Here is a 17,023-nt window from a genome sequence, read left to right as displayed (position 1 = left end):
TGGTCCCACCAACTCAAAGGGAGAAGTTGTCCTTGCAGGGGCTTCTCTGTCGATGTGAACTTGGCATTTCGGCACTGCAGCAGGGCTTCACTGGGAAAACCACAGTGCAGGAGTTGCAGCAGGCGTCCTCTACAAGTTCTTCATTGGTTCCTTCGTCCAGTGGTCAACTCTGCCTTTCATGCCAAAACACATGCTTTTATTCAGTTCTCTACCATTAATTCCAGCCTAGCTGTCAGTCACCTAGCAGGGTGGCTGTCCTTGCCAGACAGTCAGCCTGCCAATCATCACAGAGTGCATTTGGGTCTCCTAGGAGACAAAGCACAGGTAGTTCTGGGCATCTCCCTCACTTCCTGCCTACCCCAGACACCCTAGAGCCAGAGGCAGGTTTCACGTGTGAACCCCGCCAAAAGGCTAAATGAACAAAGAGACCAAACCTGGTTTGGTGGGCAAAACAAATCTCAAGAAGGACCTTTCCACAAAGAAATGGTGAAAAAAGAATACCGTCCACCATTTTGACAAAGATGGCTCCCGTGTGTGTTTTACTGTAGCTGCGAACGCACCATAGTAGTTCAAATGAAACCACTGACACCAGCCATTCAGTGCAAAAAGGGTAATATAAAAAATGTTACATGAGTAACTAGACAAAGGGGATACTAGGTAACTTCTCCAGCACTCTATTGTAAGATAGGGTGTACTGGGTCTAGAAAGTTACAATGGTAAGTAAAGTCAATTTCACTTTACAGCTCTTGGAAACAGTAGCTTATCCAAGAGAAGGTATTTAAACCTTTGGGATATCTAAAAGACTTCCCTGTGCCAGTGCACTGAAGGTGCTGTGTGACAAAATGTAAAATATGATGCCTATGGAGTTTGTCAGAATCCACAACTACAAGAAACACAGTGTTCAAAATCACAATAAAATACATGAGAGAGTGGGAAAAAGGGTCACACTCTCTCCAGGTTAAAATCAAGTCCTCAAAATCCAGCAACGTTGCTGTGTGTCGCTAAGGTGGAGGGAATTAGCACAGTTCTGAGAATTCTACCTAACAGGTTGTGGGTAGAGTGTAAGAATGGGGAAGTAGGGTGAGTAGGTGGGGTATGCATGGTAGGGTAAGATGGGAAGAATAAGAAGTAGTGAGTATGGTGGGTGGTTGGGGTACAGAGGATGGGGAGGTGTGGTGATATAGAGAATGTTGGATAGAGTATGTACAAAGAGGTAGAGACATTAGCCATGGCCGTAGTAATATGTGTAAAGTGATTATGTAAGGTCACTGGTGCCAGTAATCCCTTACCACCCTATTCTGAGGTCCCTTAGCGGGTCCCTTCCTGAACGCCTGATTTTACCAGGCATTATGGATGGGACCCGTTAAGGGACTACAGAGCTAATAACGGTACCGCAAATTGCGGTACCGTCATTAGCTCCATCCCCATTCCCATTGAGCCCTATGGGGGCTCGAATGGGAATGGGGAATGGTTCCGGAATGGGGACTTACCGGGTCCTCCAAGGTTGGAATGACCCGGTAAGTCCCTATTTCGGGAACCCGGACTCGGAATGCGGTAAGGGGGTAGCCATGGTGCTAATAGCACCATGGTTACCTCCTACCGCGTAATGTGGCCCACTGTTTTTAAAGACACTTTTACAGCTACATTGACGTCAGGTGTAAGAAATGAATGACCATGACACAATAGGCATCCAAGACTCCCATTCATGCAGTAAACGGAACTGACCCTCCTTAGCTTCAAAGCAAAGAAGCGGTGGGCCCCTCACGCATTGTTGCCTAATAAATGAGCACAAGTAACAAGCCAACTTAGAACAACATGGCCTGAGGGGGCCCTTTCCTTGCTTTGATGGTAAGCAGGATCCATCAGGGTCACTGCACAGATGGGAGACAGTCCAAAATCCTGGATGCTGTGTGTTTTCTTAGTTTTAAATATTGCATAACACACTAAGAACACACTAAGAAAACAGACACAACCTGCATCATGTTTTATTAAATCGTGCTACTGTCAGTCCTTACACGTATTGCAATGTAGCAGTAGCTGGGGGCTCTGAATTGCAGGCGCTCTGAATGGTAGGGGCTTATCATTGCAGTGTGCAAATGCATATGTAGCTTATGTAACTGTAGTGTGAGTTCTAGACAGAAATGCAGAAATGCATAAGGCACTTGATTGCCAATGCATAAGGGGCATGATGGAAAATGCACAGAGCACAGAAATGCAGAGCTTGTGCTTAAAAGTGCATATTATTTCATGATATTTCAATTGACTGATTTGCATTTAAACTAATACTAATATATGACCATATTAATAAAAACCCAGTAACATGTCCCAGTATTAACATATAGTGCAAATTAGTCTATATGGAAATAACCTGGAAAGTTTTGGGAAATGCATGGTGCTTTGTAAAATGGATTTGTGTGCAGACTGAGTTTTGTGCAGTAAGTTAAACAAATATGAAATTCTGCTCTGCTGAGGCGAAGCATTGTGGAATAACGAAGTGGAAAAATAAATGTAACATTTGTTTTTCAGAAATGCAGTTAGTACAATGGGGAAAATACATAGAGCATATTGGGTGATGTGGGTGGATCTAGATGGGGAGGTGTTACATTGACTGACCGAAGGATCTATTAAAAAGGCAGTGAGTGGGTGCAGTGAGATCAGACATCCTCGGACACTGCACTGAGAGCTACGGTGGAACAGGGGACTGACTGGAGAATAGAGTTCAGTGCCAGCAAATTGCCTGGTGCCATAGCAGACCTTATCTGAGTGGCCCACCCTGATTGAGACAGGTAAAAAAGACTGATGGGGATTCCCATGTTCAGCTGAGCCAGAAATTTCACAAGCATATCTTGGTAAATATAAGTATAAAGTGAGGAGTTGTTGGATTGTCTGTCAGTCAGTTAGTCAGGGAGATAGGTCATTTCATTTAAGGTGCTGACAATGTTAAATGTGCATGTAATTTCACAATTATATGAATGCCATTGCTGTTTTGTTTTTCCTTAACTCAAAGTGTATTCCTTGGCAAGTTCCTCGCTTTCAAGGATGGATGGTAGGACTGGACACAGCTTATTCTATTTTGAAATGTGCCATTGGTCATTGGAATACATTCAAACTGTAAAACCTGGTGTATGCATAACTGTTGTCATGTGTAAATTGCACATTTATCTATTACTGTAAAAATAACACAGTATAAAGTAATTTGTAGTTATGGTGCATTTTTTTGGGAGTCAGTCATATTTTTTGACATACACTAAGAGACGGGTTTATGACCAAAAATACCCAAAGTGAAGTGACCGCTGTGAACTATCTAGCTAGCAAGTGAATGCATGTGTGGTATTTCAATGTATTTGTTTTATAATGTTGAAACTCAGCCACAAGGCAATATTGCGGTATTGTATATAACATACTGAAAGAAGGGGGTATAAATGATCTACCCAGAGTGTATCAAGTCCAGTGTTCTGTTATGGTGAGTGGCCCTGGTAAAAACAATTGGTCGGCAATATTCTGAAGTTAGTCTTACCACTGTAAAAAAGAAATACCCCAATGAAAGAGATTCGACCATCATAAAATACCACTTTCTATCACCATAATAAAAAGTACCACAAAGTTAGGTATAACTCCAAAATATATCTTACACCACTCTAAAGGTCAAGGTGCAAAGAGGGCTACATGAAAAGGGCAGGTATCTCTCGGTATGGAGCTGCCAATGCATGGAGAATTTCAAATCCAGCAATCCAGCTTGCAGGTGGGGGCAAACTGGAATAACTTTCTGTTATATATATGGATAATATGACACAATATGGTTTAACAAACTTCTATGTTCCCAGCACACTCTGAGATGCCATTGTATTGCCTTTTACTGAATTGCATTATGGTATTTGAAGTCTCCTAGTCAAGATGGGGGGAATAATGCCACCATTTTATACTTTGTTGCCTAACATTGTTCTATTAGTATTTATATATTTGAGTGACACTATGAAATGTGTACCATTCAAGTTATCTTTATAATGCAGAGTATTGTTAAAAGCCATGCATGTGAGTGAGGAGGGGAAATAATGAGAGGGGAGGTCAGTCATGAGAATTTGCCCAGTATCTGGTAAGAGAGGTTACAATCCTGATACTGGTCCAGTTATTGTCCCTTGATTGTGGCTGCTTTTTAGGGTACAAGTAAAAGACACATTTGGGAAGACAGAGTAACATTTTTTCAGAGGTTGGCAAACGTGCTTATGTGTTTGACTACCAGGTTATTACTCAGATTGTCATGTCCCCAGTGCAGAAGCTTACCCACAAGACCACAAGCACTTTTCTCATATTGGGATTTTGTTGCATCACCAAAGAATAATGAAACCCTTGAAATTAAAGGAACACACTTTATTTGTAGGGACATTACAGTGTGAACTGAACACAGCAAAACCACTGAAATGCAGCTAAAGCCACCTTAACTTCATGCCCCTATTGTGCAGCCTACACAAATGACATCGCTGATGACATCACTAATGACATCACTGGTGGCATCAGTAATTACATCAGCTATGACATAACTGATGGAATCACTGATTATATTACAACAGTAACCGGCTATGGCCAGTTCCCACGGCCTTTGGTCATGTCCACTGTATAGTTTAAGGGGCCACTAGCCATGGCCTTAAGCCATGCCCACTCTATATTCTACCACATTAGGGTCCACGACACATACCCTTCATCCATAGCCCTCCCCCATGTATAGTATAACACATTAAGATTAAGTGGCAGAAGCCATGGCCTTTGGCCATGCCCAGTTTATTGTGTAGAATGCTTAGTAGCCACTAGCCGTGCCCTTTGGCCATAGGCAGTGGTGCATCCTTCAGCGTGCCCACTGTATATTGTACAACACTAACCAGCTACTAGCCATGGTCTTTACCATGCACAGTGTCCAAAGCCTTGGTCATGGCAAAGGCCACAGCCTAAATTGTTATTTAGTTAATCAAAGCTTGTATTAGCTAAGTCATACATTATATTGGGCCTCATTCTGAGGTTGGAGGTAGTCTTGGCGCTATTATGGGGACTTACCGGGCTATTCTGACCTTTGCGGGACAGGTAAATCCCCATTGAAAAAGCCATTCCCCATTCCCATTTCAGCCCACATAGGGCTCAATGGGAAGGGGGAGGCACTAATAACACTACCGCAAATTGCGGTACCGTTATTAGCTCTGAAGTCCCTTAATAGGCCCCGTCCATAACGCCTGGTAAAACCAGGCGTTAACGGAGGGACCCGCTAAGGGACCTCGGAATATGGCGCAAAGGGATTACCGGCAACCATGTCCTTAACGGTGCCTGGTATCCCCTTGTGCCCACCTCGTAATGAGGCCCATTATATCTGAAACCATCACATATGTAATCAGTGGTGCTATATATGATGTAGATGTAAACAGTGATAACATCAGTGATGTCATATATGATGTCATTTATTTATTATTTATTTATTTATTCACACTTGTTAAGCGCACATCAGACCCAAGGCATCGTGGCGCTGGTTACAGTGTTTTCTAAACTTAGTTACACGCAGTTGTACCCTTGGTTACATTGGGCAATGGTTATGCTTAAGTACATGTACATAGAGAACACAGAGGTGGTCAGGTGCACAAGTTAGTTGAAGAGAGCAGTTTTAAGCTGTTTCCGAAAGGAGAGGAGGGATGATTCTGCTCTGAGGTTGGTGGGCAGTGCGTTCCAAAGCTTAGGTGCCAGGTATGGGAAGCCTATACCTCCTGCCTTGGATCTATTGATGCATGGTATGGTGAGACGGTTGGCGTATGTGGATCTGGTTGGTCTTTTGGATTGGGATCCAGACAGTGTGTCAGCTAGGTAGGATGGTGCTGTGAGGTTGATGCATTTATGTGTTGTGGTGAGGATTTTGAAAGCAATCGTATCATTGACTGGGAGCCAATGGACGGCTTTCCTGGCTAGGGTGATGTGCTCTCTTTTAGGTATGCTGAGTGCTGCTCTGAGAGCATTATTCTGGGTGGTTTGGAGGCTTGCTAGGTTGTTCTTGGAGGTGCCGGCTAGGAGCGCGTTGCAGTAGTCCAGTTTGGCTCCAATTGTGGCTCTTGCGATGGACAGGCAGTTTTCTTTTGTTAGGAACGGTTTTATAGCATTGATGAGTTTAGTGCTCGATGCCGATGCCGAGACGATTGTGCTTACTTGTTTATCCATAGATACGGTGGCATCTATGTGAACTCCTAGTGTTTTAACTGATGATAGGACTGGGATAGTGCAGTTGTCTATGCTAAAGTTAGTGTAAAGTGGGTTGAGGTTGGCAAGGGTGGGCTTCTGGCCTAAGATGAGGATTTCAGTTTTGTCCCCATTCAAGCAGAGTCCGTTGGTGGCCATCCAGGCTTGTATGCTGGGGTAGATTAGTTGGAGGGAGGTGGAGTCTTGATGATAGTTACCAGTCAGGGGCAGGAGTATCTGCGTGTCGTCAGCGTAGTTCGTGTAAGTGATCCCATAGCGTCCAGTTTGTCGAATAGGGGCTTAGTAAAGAGGTTGTATGGCATAGGGGCCGTGCAGGAGCCTTGAGGAACCCCACAGTGGATGATGGATGGCGCAGCATGAGCTGTGTTGGAGAAGACTTTCATAGCTCTGCCTTGTAGGAAGGAAGTTACCCATGAGGCCGCGTCCTTAGAAAAGTGTGCTGCTTGTGTTAGATGATTGGTGAGAGTGTCGTGATCTACTAGGTCAAATGCTGCTGATAGGTCGAGGAGGAGGGCAGGCTTGCCCTTGTCGAGGATGTTAGTGATTTCATTTTTTAGGTCTAGAAGGGCGGTTTCAGTTCCGTGTCCCTTACGGAATCCAGATTGCCTTTTGTCTAGAATTGCGTTGGATTCTAGGTAGTGTTGGATCTGTATATATGCGGCTTTGTCAAGTAATTTTAGAAGGAATGGGATTGTGGTTATGGGGCGATAGTTGTTAGGGTTTGTCGGGTCAAGTGTGGGTTTTTTTAGGAGGAGGCGCACCCAGGCCTCTTTGAGGGTGTCTTGGACTATGCCTGACCTAAATGATGCATTGATGAACGCAGTGAGGAGAGGAGCGAGCTGCTCAGCACATTCTTTGATGATTTTTGGGGGGCATATGTCACCCTTACAGAGTGAGGGTTTGAGATGTTTGAGGATGTTGATGACCTCAGTTTTGGTGATTTCGGTGAAAGTGAACTTGGGTATGTTGATGGCTTTGACACTATGTTTCATGTGTGTGTGTGAACTTTGCTTAGGTAAGGAGTTGTAGTGGTGTGATATCTTTTTTTGGAGGAGGTTTATTTTTTCTAGCATGGCTGTTTGTATGCCTGTGCACCAGGCCTCGTCCTTGATGATCTCGTCTGGGCAAGTGGGCGGTATGGTTAGTTCTTTAAAGATACAGAATAGCTCTTTAGATTGAGAGTTGGCTGCCATGATGCGTTGGTTGTAGGCTTCGGATTTGGCTCGGAAGATGGCCTCTTCGTATTTTTTGGCTATGGTTTTGAATATATCTTTTGTGTTGTCGCAGGGATTACGTTGCCAGTTCTTGAGCGCTTGGCGTTTGTCTGTGCGCATTGCTTGGAGATCCTCTGAGAACCATGAGTTGGAGTGGAAGGATTTTTTTCTCTTTTTTGCTTTCTAAGGGGGTGGCAGGGTTTACTGCCCTTGTGATAGAGTCTTTAAATATTTCAGCAAGCGTATTAGGGTCTGATGAGAAAGGGAGCTTTAGACAGGGCACGTTGAGTAGTGTACTGATATTAGCTGCTGTGAGTTTTTTGGCACTTCTGGCTAGAGTAGCCGCAGCTTTGGTGGGCATTCTACTGCTTACAGTGCAGGGGATATCGAATAGGATGAGGTTATGGTCTGTCAACGGGAGGCTGGTGTTGGCGGTGATTACTATGTCGCAGTTGTGGTCAGAGATCCAGTCTAGGGTGCGCCCTTTGGCGTGAGTGGGCGCTATGATTTTTTGGGAGAATCCTAGGTTGTGGAGGTCCTTGGCTAGAGATAGGGCAGCTTTGTCCTTGCGGTCGTTGAGTCCTAAGTTTAAGTCTCCTAAGAGGAGTGACTTTGTGGATTTCTTAATGTTGTTTCCTATGAGGTGGTTAATTTGGCCTTGGAAGTTGGTGGAGGGGCCAGGTGGACGGTAGATAGTATGGATATTAATAGTACAGTTAGGTGATGGTGCTAGTTTGATAGAAAGGATGTCAACATTTCCGTCCTCTTGATGAGGTATGGTTCTAATGGGTAGGGTTTCCTTGTGTATAAGGGCAAACCCCCCCCCTCCTGTTTTGGTCATTCTATCTTGTCTGATGATGGCATACCCTGTAGGTAGGGCTAGAGCGATGGCAGGGCCGGACGCTTGGTGGAGCCATGTCTCGGTAATGGCCAGTATGTCTAAGTCATTGGAGGTAAGTAGGTCATGTACTTCTATGGCGTGGGCATTGAGGGATCTAACATTGAGAAGAGCGCACTTGTATGGAGTATGGCCGGAGTTCTGTGGTCGCATGGGACGAAGATTTGGTGTGGTGGTATCATTAATAGGGGCACAGGGATTACTGCTGGGTATATTGATTGTAGACTTACTCCTGTGGTATGAGGTAGTGTTCCTTTGATAGTGTGGTGTACTAACTTTCGTGGTACGTGAGCTGAGTCTGTAATTTCTGAGTGTTATGTGTGCAGTATTGGCCTGGTGTATGAAGGGAGCTGTGCGGGCTCTGCTCTGAGTCTGCCTAATCTGAGGTTCGCGTCTGGTGTCAGTGCCGTGAATTGTGGTAGAGGTGTGGGCGTGCGCATACGGTCCATTATAGTTGGGTGTCTCTGTGAATGTTGGGCGAGACTGTGGTCTCTGTTGTGGCTGAGTAGTGTGATCATGAGTGTTGGTAGCGCACATAATAGGCAGGTGTGGAGGAGCGAGGAGAACATACTGGGCGTGAGTTAGATACACTGGGCAAACTAACACAGTGGATGCAGGCTATCACAATGGAGGCAGGCTAACACAGTGGAGGCAGGCAGTCACAATGGAGGCAGGCTAACACAGTGAAGACAGGCAGTCACAATGGAGGCAGGCTAACACCGTGGAGGCAGGCAGTCACAATAGGGGTAGGCTATGCCATCAGTGATGTCACCAGGGATGTCATCTGTGATGTCATTATTGTGGTCATAGGCTGCACAACAGGGCGTGCAACATTAAGGTGGCTTTAACTGAATGTTAGGGGTTTTGCTGTGTTAAGTTCTCACCTTAACATCCCTGCAACTAAAGTGTATTCCTTGACTACATATATATATATATATATATTCAAGGAAAACACATTAGTTGCAGGAACGTTAAGGTGAGAATTTCACACAACACAACACCTGAAATTCAGAAAAAGCCACCTTAACTTCGTGCCCTGTGTTGCACAGCCTATGACCATAATGATGGCATCACAAATGGCATCACTAATTACATGTTCCAGGAGAACATTGATGACATTACAGATTGCATCACTGATGCCATCACTGTTGACAACACTAATTACATTGTATATAACAGATTACATCAATAATGGCATTAGATAAAACATAATTAATAAGTTAGCTCATAACTACTTTGATTATCATAACAGCAATTTAGGCTGTGTACCTGGCCATGACAAAGGCTGTAATCACTACCATCACCAAAAGCGATAACTAGAGGTTGGTTACTGTTGTAAAATATACAATGGGCATAGCTGAAAGTCATGCCTAGTGGCCAGTAGCCATAGTGTTCGGCTGTGCCCACTATATTTTTAGAACACTACACTGCACTACACTAGTACATTACCAGTCAAACTATCTAATATAGAAGGAAAGATATCGTATACATAATGCATTCCCTAATTTCTTTCATGGATGTCTCATCTTCTCTGTTCAGTTATTGCAACATTTCTGAAAGAGAATGAAATTCATTTTATAATAGAAATGAAAAGAAGAGTGCTGAAGCTTTTTTTTTCATAATAGTACTGAGTGAATACTGAATGTATTCCTAGTACACAACCAATTAAGCTTGTACACAGAAACCATTATGTAAAGGGAACAATATATTCTCATCGAGAAAAAAAAATACTCACATATCTAAATTATCTAAAAATAACTGATTACACACAAATAAAATAATGTATCACTTTCTAGAAGTATTCCTGTATGACAGATTTACTGAGGATGTTAACATTCCAATTAATGCACGTCATGTTAAAAGAGAGGTTAAAAGACTTATACTTGGAAAAGCAAGGAGTGTGTAGAGTCTGCATTAGGTACAATATTCACTGCATGGGTTCAACAGTCACAAAGGAGATAGGTAACTACAAACATGGTTTTGCATTCATCAATAGTTTGTGAACCTCTAAAGGTATTTCAGTATATTATGTTTAAAAGAAGTGCAATTAAAATATCATAAATATAAATAACTATTTACACAATAGCCATGTTTAATTTTGGTACATGCCTTGTTTCATGTTAAATGATATGAAATTTGCAGACTAAATTATGCAACCTTAACCAGGAAACCGAGACATATAACTTAACTATGGGCCTCATTACACGGTAGGCGATAACCATGGCTCTATTAGCGCCATGGTTGCTGCCAGTATTTTACTGTGTCCGCCTTGGTGGATGGTGGAATTACTGCCCTACAGCAAGGTGAGCGGGGGCGATAATTCTCCATTCACCAAGGCACTGCCCCATTCCCATTTTTGCCCCCATAGGGCATAATGGGAATGGGGAAGGCGCTAATTATGGTACTGCAAATTGCGGTACTGTAATTAGCACCAAGGTCCCTTTGCGGCACCCTAATTTAACGGCTGGTAAAACCAGCCATTAAGGACTGGTCCCGCAAAGGGAACTCGTAGTAAGGCGGTAAGGGTTTACCGGTACCGTTGCCCTTACCGGTACCGGTAAACCCTTACCGCCTACCGTGTAATGAGGCCCTATGTCTTCAGTTTTACAAATAAAAGTATGAATACATGCCAACATTGTAGCATAATAATATAAATGTTACCAGGGCGATCCAGATGTGGACCCCTTGCTCACTGTTTTTAGAGAGGCACAGCTTCACCTCACTGATGATGCCCAACAGGGCTGAAACACGTGTATGGGGTTGCTGTTGGTACTCTTGTTCAGAGGAGAATTGCCTAGTATTTTGGTGCTGGACTGCCACTGGGCAGGACAAGGAGTGATATGCAGGGTATGTTCTTCTCTGTGAAAGGGACAGTGAGCTAAAGACTTGGTAGAGTCTCTCCAAGGGGTTATTCACCCAAGAACAGGTCATTGGGCTGTGTTTGTGCTGGTATAGAGATTCCAAGACCCACCCCCCTTGTTTTGCATGTTTTAAAAGTAGTCTTACTATTAGAAACTGTTTACAAATGTCAATATCAACATGTTAATATTCCCACCATCTACACTGTATCTTTGAACTATAATTAAGTCATACTTAATAAAAAGTAGATTTTGCAGTGAAGACTGTAAATTACAACCACAGGCACTGCATTGCATATCATGAACATTTGTAATGAGATCAGACAAATTCACACTTTTCTGATGAGGGATAGGAACTTATATTAACCTTTCGGAAATATCCTTAGTAGTAAGGTATTTGTTACATAGTGGACACATATGGTTCCACTCGTAAGACATTTCTACATATCCAACTACACTAACAGTTTCCTGCACTAGTACATAGAAAATAGCCATTACAAATTCTTGACTATATTTCTGTGCATTTTCAGAAAAATGTTGGCTTACACTTGTAACAGCTACTACATTTCAGATAGACATTCCCGAATGTGTATTGTGTGGTTTTCGTCTATAGATATTTTAAGAATGGAAAGTTCCACACATAGCTGTTTGCCTTCTATTGAAGCTATTTCTTGCTTTGTCGTGTCATTCAAAACAACATGCACAAAGCTGTTTTGGAATAGCATTCAACTACTGTTTCATTACTAATCCTACAGTGGGATTATGTCATATTTGTGTGATTTTTCAACACTCGCACATTCTCTTGTTTTCTACTCTTAAAAGGAACCACTTTATTTTAATGTACCTTCACCAGTTTCTTATATTGCTTTTCTAATTGTTTTTCATGTAGAGGTAAAAGCACTAGATGAGAAGCATACAGTACACATAATCTATAATATGTTTCCATGCAAGAAAAGTCATCTGTCACTTTTGTTTCATCAACGTTTATTAAAAAATAAACTTTCAATATTTTTTTACATGTGGCAGGGCTGCATTTGACGTTCCTTCTTTAAACAATGTATGGCCAATGTCAATAAGATGCTGCTTTTAAAGTCAACCCTTGTGATTTATGAATAGTAATTGCATATGCAGAGCACAATTTAAATTGTACTCTTTTCACAAAGGTATGTGAAATTTTGTTAGGGTAGAAAAAAAAAAAAAAATGTCTGGAAGGACCTATATGTTGTATCACCTAGAGGTCATATAAATGTAGTACTTTCATTACTATTTTTCAACATTCATGCCCAAAGTAAAGAAGTTCTTTTTCACAAACACGCTGGTCTGTACATATTAAAAGCCACAAGTATTTATTTCACAGAGACATAGGATTTTCTGTTCGGTGTACAATGCATTTCAGTTCTGATGACCATCTTCACAGACAGTTTCTAGAAAAATAGTTTTAAAACGTAACGTAAATATTTTCTGTATTGATCTTGTTTGGTTTAACAACTTTCTAACAGTCTTAGCATATTTACGGGGCTCTGTTTCCACTTCTGTGCACTTTCAGTGCCCTCACAATAAACGTAAAATGTAAATTCTGAAAACACCTTGTGTATCTAGAATGTAAATTGTACAATTTTCACCAGTGTGCCTTACAACTGTATTTTCAGTTCATCTAAAAATAGTTGGGTCATACCTTATTCTGTTCTGTTCTTTATGTTTTTTTGTGGGTTTCCTATCCTGGTGGCCTGTGAGAGGGATACCTAAAATTAGGTCTTGTCTTCTTGAACATCTAACCTATTTTGACTTTGGGGGAGGCCAAAGTTGGTGTGTTGCTGAAATCTGGGACCATCTTGTAACGCTTACATTAGACTCTGAGGGGACACCACTAAAATGCGGACAACCTTCTTCTCTGGGTGCGTTGTGTTCAACTATCTCTATGTCGCTACTCTTCTTCTTGAACCTTTTGTCTAGTGAGAGAACCAGGGACAACTATTAGAAAACCTATTCCTATACCTGAATGTAACATTCATTCCCACTGTTCTTTATATTACCTTATGTTCTTTTTTGGTGAGCTCTCCATCCTGCAACTGGCAGGGGCACTTGTTCTGAAGACTGAGGGAACGAGAGGCTAATGATATCACTGACTGGAAATTGCTGACTAGAAAAACTGACAGGGGGTCTGAGAGAACACAGAAACAGCCAGAAGGACTCACACCATTAATTCTGCTGAGATGCTGTGTGGACAATGAATGTTTTCAATTAACATTAGTGACAAACAACTGCGGGGAAATGCGACATAATGTTTCAAGATTTCTTCACAGAAAAATGCGTGCCTAATGTTCAGCAGGAAAATAATTCTGCACCTAAACTAGTCATGAAAAAACATGTGCGTATGTGCTGAAGGAACTCTAGCCTGCGACGTGTGACTAATTCCTAGAATACGTGTTTCTGCTGAGGAGAAAAACAAACATGTGCATATGGTGCTGAATGAACTCTAGCCAGTGACGAGTAACTAAATACTAGAATTTGAGTGCCTGCTGAGGAGAGCGAATTCACTGAGAAACTCAACGACTTGTCATAACTTAATCATAATGCCACTATTCATGACGAACGCATAAGATTCACAGGTGCACCACAAATTCCAAAACTACTCCAAACTTAGGTTACCCTGAAAATTCAGTGATCGAATAGCAAGAAAACTGAATCTTAACAACTTCCAATAAGGGAAACAATACTTGCGGAGATTGTGTAACCCTCCGTACTCCGGATTCGACGGAATTTGACTAACTTGCTCTCTGTGAAAACTCGAACAGGAAAATACCAGGAAAAAACAGTGACGTGGGCAGAACAAAGGGCGGACAAGGGAGGGAAAGTAAATACGGGCAAAGAAGGGAAAAAAATGCTGAGGGAACGCTGCAGGAATTCCGAACCGCGGTAAGCGTCTCTGATGAAAAATCAGACGCGAAGTGCGGAACGAAAAAGGGGAGGGGCTTAAATACCCAGTGAGGTGAGAGTGATCGCAACTCGACTGCGAATTCTATTTAGAGGAATTTCGTTGGCAGCCATGTTGAAATCCAATAAGTGTTCTACAAGTAACTACCAAGGACTTTTTCAGCATTACCCCACAAATACGCTGCTGCACTGGAACGAAAGAAAATCTCTGAAGGGAAACCCAGTGATCATGACAGTATACCCCCCCAAAGCCCCTCCTAAAAAGATCTCCCCTTCCCTGGTTTGCTTGGGTTATTACGGTGAAAACTTTTTAACAATCTAGGGGCATGCAGGTTTTCAAGGGGCTCCCAAGTTCTGTCCTGTGGGCCGTACCCCTTAATCCACCAAGTAGTACAGTTTGTTGCGCACAATTTTGGAGTCCAAGATGGTCTTGACTTCGTACTCCAGCTGATCATTCTCCACTTCCACAGGGGCTGGAGCCTCTTGGACACCGAGTGTTTGGATAAACTGGTTTCAAAAGGGAAACATGAAAACAGGATGGATTTTCATGGTTCTCGGAAGGATCAATTTCATGGCTACTGGGTTGATCACTTTCTCAATAGCAAAAGGTCCCAGGAATCGTGGAAGGAACTTTCAGGATCCTTTCAGGGCCAAATTCTGAGTGGATAAACACACCAAATTCCCCACCTCATACTCAGGAGCATCACATCTCTTTGCATCCGCAAACTTTTTCTGGGATTCCTTAGCCAAGGTCAGATGTTCTTTTGCCTGGGTTACAGCTGTGATGATTTTTTCATGCAGAGACTTCACTGCAGGCATTTCCAGAGATTCCGGTGGATCATAGACCGAAGTACGTGGATGTCTGCCATGTAAAGTATAAAAAGGACTTAGTCCAGTAGAGGCATGCACTGAGTTGTTATATGCATATTCTGCAATCCATAGAACATTCAGACAGGTTTCTTCGAGTTGATGTAGCATGCATCGAAGGTACTGTTCCAGAGTTTGATTGGTTTGTTCAGTTTGGCCATCAGTTTGAGGATGATGACTAGTTGACAGACGTACATCTATCTTTGCTAATTCACAACACTTCTTCCAAAACTTAGAGACAAATTGGCTTCCTTGATCTGAAATCACTATTGTAGGGAAGCCATGTAACCTTACAATATTTTCCAGAAAGGTTTTTGCCAATTCAGGAGCTGAAGGTAATCCTTTTAATGCGATAAAATGTGCCATTTTTAAGAATAAATACACCACCACTACAATGGTATTGTACCCTTCGCAATTTGGCAAATCTGTGATGAAATCCATCAATATCGTGTGCCAGGGGGCAGGAGGAACACTCAATGGCTGAAGCAACCCAGCAGGTTTTTGTTTTTGAGTTTTGTTTTGTGCACAGGTACCACAGGTTTTCAAATATTGAATGACATCCTTTCTCCAAGTAGGCCACCAATACGACCTTTTTACCTTCTCCAAGGTCTTGGTGACTCCAGGATGACCTTCCAGCAGCGCTCCATGATAACTAGCAATCACTTGCTCTTGTAGTTTTGGCGTGGGTAAGTACAGACGTTCCTGATAAAAAGGTAACCCATCCAGTACAGTAAAAAGTTCTCCCCTCGACTCCCACTTCCTCAATTCATCCTGATCAATACTGTTTCTGATCTCATTGTGTAGATCTTCAAGTGTCGAATCAACGCTATTTAAAACCCCAAGTACCTTCTCCCCAGAAATTATTTCCACGGGATTCACAGGCACATAAGCTTCTTCGCCTTTTCCAATGCGTGACAGGGCATCAGCCTTACCGTTTCACACCCCAGGTCCAAAGATAATGATGAAATCATATTCAGCAAAAAAGAGGGCCCATCGCAACTGCCTAGAGGATTGCGCTTTTGCAGAGCGTAAATATTGCAAATTACGATGGTCGGTAAAAATGGTCACAATGGGCCTCATTACGACCCAGGCGGTAAGTTACCGCCTGGGCCGTGACTTTACCACCATGGCGTAAACTACGTTTACGCCATGGTGGTTGGCGGACTTACCGCCCCATTCCGAGGTCGGCGGGGCGGTAAGTCCCCAATCCCCATTTACCCTTCCCCATTCCCATTTTTGCCCCATAGGGCATAATGGGAGTGGGGAAGGCGTTAATTACGCCACCGTAAATTACGGTGGCGTAATTAACTCCATGGTCCCTTAGCGCCATGGATTTTAACACCTGCTAAAAGCAGGTGTTAAAAGCGCCATGGCGCTAAGGGACCTCGTAGTTGGCGGTAAGGGGTCGGCGCAGCTAACGCTGGCGTTAACCCCTTACCGCCAGGGTCGTAATGAGGCCCAGTGTGTCTTGCTCCAAGCAGGTGATGCCTCCATTCTTTCAGTGCACATTTTATTGCTAGCAGTTCTTTGTCAGTAATGGGATAGTTCAATTCTGCAGCAGAGAACTTCTTAGACCAAAAGGCTACTGGGTGCAACTCTTGAGTATCCGAATCACGCTGGGACAAAACAGCTCCCATGGCGACATTTGATGCATCCGTCTCAACCACATACGGGAGGTTGGGTCTTGGATGATGAAGGACTGGTGCTGCTGTGAATCGATCCTTGAGGTTTTTAAATGCTTCGTCAGCTTCTTTAGTCCATTCAAATTTTCTATTTTTTCTCAGTAACGAAGTGATAGGATGAACCAGGCGGGAAAAATCAGAAACAAATCACCGGTAAAAATTGGCGAATCTGAGAAAACTCTGAATCCCTTTGATAGAATTAGGGGCGGGCCAAGACAGAATTGCTTCAACTTTTCGGTTGTCCATTTTGATTCCTTGTGCCGAAAGGATGAATCCCAAGAATTCCACTTCAGGACCATGGAAATGACATTTCTCTAATTTAACATACAGAGAATTCTCCTTAAC

Source organism: Ambystoma mexicanum, chromosome 5p, assembly GCF_040938575.1.
Source record: "Ambystoma mexicanum isolate Mex_15411 chromosome 5p, UKY_AmexF1_1, whole genome shotgun sequence".
Classification (NCBI taxonomy): Eukaryota; Metazoa; Chordata; class Amphibia; order Caudata; family Ambystomatidae; genus Ambystoma; species Ambystoma mexicanum.
The sequence above is the reverse complement of the archived record's forward strand: the minus strand, read 5'-3'. Positions refer to the sequence as shown.